The following is a 3,121-nucleotide window of genomic DNA, read 5'->3' on the forward strand; positions in this document are numbered from 1 at the left end:
ACACGGGTGTACCACACGCCCGTGTGGACGAACCGTGGGTGAACCTGTTAAAACAGCACGGGCGTGAGACACGCCCGTGTCTAACACCCGTGGTGAAACCTGTCAAATTAACACGGGCGTCGGGCTTGCACACACGAGCATGGGAGAAGAGAACGAAGCTAGACACGGCCATGCGACACGGTCAAGTGAACTCACATGCCTGAGGAACACGGGCGTGTACTAAATGTTAGACGCGTCCAAATTTAAAATTCACGAATCTCAGTGGGCTAAAATTGGGGAACACGGGCGTGTGCCATGGCCGTGCGCCCCAAAATCTATAAATATCCTGCACTATTCACTTTCTTCCCCATTCAAAAACCCTAACCCTAGCCACTGCAACTCCACACGACCCCCCTGCCACGCCCGTGTGCCGCTTATAACTCCATTCTCGATGCCCACTCTCTTCCCTTAGTGTTTGTTTACTTCTTTTTCTTTTATTTCACTGATTTATAATGCTATTTATCAAATTAATCTATTTTTTTCATGTTATTTCCATATTGACAATCACATAAATTTCATTTATCAAACAAGTTATCATCTTTCTCATGTTTAAAATCTTTCTCATTACATAATTCCTACACTTCATGTAATTAGTTAGAAGTAAATATTCATGGCTAGGATAGTTGAAATAATAATGCATATTCTATTGACATCTCTTTTCATTCATATAGTATTTTGCATTCCATTCCTTGCCATTTTTACTTATATCGGCATGCTCATGCCACATCGAAATGGGTCATTAAACTTATTGTTTTAATTTAGTAATTGTGGCTGAATATATTCATGCATTTTCCTTTTCGAATTTAGTCGCATTCCTTTTATATATTATAAATTCTCCACTCATCAAAAAGACGAATTGATGTTTCCAATTGCAGGTACATAATGTCATCTTCAAGAGGAAAAGAAAACTATTGTACCAGCCTCGAGGAAGAGGAAGGGAGCGTCACCTTCCGCGGGTCCAACTGCGAAAATTCCTCACCCTCTCCTGCAGTTCCCCCGAGGGCCCCAAGAAGAGCTTTTTCAAATACTTTAGGCTCGACCCTTAATTGCGGACTGCTGTATCGACTGGGCTGCCATAGAACAAGTTTAGATGGCTGACGCGATTCAGGCCCTCCTAACCATCGACCATTAGGAGCTGTTCTTCGGGATTATCGAGCTGACATACCTCGAGCTCACAATGGAACTCTACTCAATGTTCCATCTCCAGATCGTAATGACACGGTACGAGGATCCCGGCATGGTCCAGTTTCGCTTAGGTGGGTTAATCCACCAGCTAAGCGTCCCAGAGTTTGGTGCTGCACTAGGCTTATATACGGAGGAGTTCAAGGAAGAGAATGAACTACATGCTCTCAGTCGCAACATACATTTCTCTCCCTCAAACTGCTGGCACACATTGGCCCCTAGCACGGCCTCCTACAATCCTAGTTGCTCCAAGGCATCAGTCCTTCCACCATCCCTGAGGTACTTACACACTATTTTAGCTCACACGATTACAGGGAGGTGAGAGAGCACTGACGTCGTCAACACCCATGACGTCTACTTCTTATGGTGCATGTCACAAGGGCACGTCATCGACCTTGCCTATTTCATCGCCCTTGCGATTCAGCACCAGACAGAGCCACATAGGAAGGGGCTCATCTCCATTGGCCCCTACGTGACCCGGCTGGCGTGACACTTTGGGCTCCTCAACACCGCGGCCCAAGAATCATCCCTCACCCTCATCGGCCAAATGTTTCCACAAGGCAACTCGAGCATGCTTAGCATGAGGATGATCGAGAGGCACCGAGGAACCTACCCTCCCCAGTATCGTCTCGCCCAATCTACCGATGAGGAGGCCTACGAGGACATTCCTGATGATGTCCCCCTATAGCACGAGGGCCCACTGACTCAGCCACCACCACCCTCTCGTCCAGTTCATACGACAGCTTCATATGCTGACATCTCTGAGTGCCTCACCCGATTTAAGCAGTAGTGTTTTCAAGGATTTGACAACATTGATGCTACTCTACAGCAGATTTGTCAGCACCTCCACATCTCATCGCCAGTCCCACCTCGCGAACCATCCATCGATGAAGATGTTTAGAAGTATTTATTTCTTATTTTATGTTTTTAATTTTTATCGAAACTACTTTTTATTTTTATTAGATTTTAGAAATTTTATTTTTAATTATTAAATTCGGTTATTTCTTTTTGAGTAATTATTCTTCCTAATATCCCCTAAAAAGTTCCTGATTTTATCACAGTTATATAGAGCTCTTAAGCTCATCGTCACGTAGGAACTAAAACTCCACCGGGAAAGATTCTCCACGACTGCCGTGTCCTAATTGACCATGACCATAGCTACCACTAGATATAATATTCTTTTGGCCCAGGACTTATGGCCCAATGAACCTCTACGATCGCCGAAGTATCCTCCTCCACTATCGAACCGATTCCTTTCCAGAACTCCAGTTCGAGGACTTCATCATACAGGAAGTTTCACTTCTCCCCCTATCTTATTTTTATACTCTAATATCTATCTTTGTACATTGAGGTCAATGTACATCTTAAGTGTGGGGGGGATTTATTTCATTATCAGAAAAATCCCTGAATAATCACCTTGTTCTCTTGAAAAGTTTTCATATTTATGATAAAGTTTAATTAATTTATGATTTTGATTGATATATCTTGAATTAAAACATCCTTGTATGTGCATTCAACCAATTATAAAACATCTCTATCTATGTCCAGTGTTGGAAACCATGCATAAGACGTTTTCTAAGCAACTTAAATCTTTCCCAAGCTTCGTAAACTATTTCACCCTCTTATTGTCAAAAAGATGTAATGTCATTTCTAAGCTTGCCATTAATGTTTAGCGAATTATACCATATTTGGCACAAGTCATTCCCTGATGCCACTATTCCTGACGGCAAAGCATTAAGCCATGATCTTGCATGATTTTTCAAGGAATATGGGAACAATTTAAGCTGCAAGGCATCTTCAGGAACACCCTGTTGATCAAATGAGTCACAAACCTTTAGAAAAAGTCTAAAATGTAGTCTTGGATCTTCAATGGGCAAGCCCCCGAATTGTCCAATTGTTT

At 42.7% G+C, this 3,121-nt stretch overlaps 1 non-coding gene across 1 annotated transcript; it reads left to right on the top strand.

Annotated features, from left to right (window-relative positions):
* The first annotated feature begins 2,775 nt into the window (after positions 1 to 2,775).
* On the top strand, positions 2,776 to 2,879 carry LOC121212089 (small nucleolar RNA R71). Its single transcript, XR_005907299.1, has one exon. It is a non-coding gene; the product is annotated as a small nucleolar RNA R71 (small nucleolar RNA).
* The last annotated feature ends 242 nt before the right edge of the window (positions 2,880 to 3,121 follow it).

This window comes from Gossypium hirsutum, chromosome A12, assembly GCF_007990345.1.
Source record: "Gossypium hirsutum isolate 1008001.06 chromosome A12, Gossypium_hirsutum_v2.1, whole genome shotgun sequence".
NCBI classification, from domain to species: domain Eukaryota; kingdom Viridiplantae; phylum Streptophyta; class Magnoliopsida; order Malvales; family Malvaceae; genus Gossypium; species Gossypium hirsutum.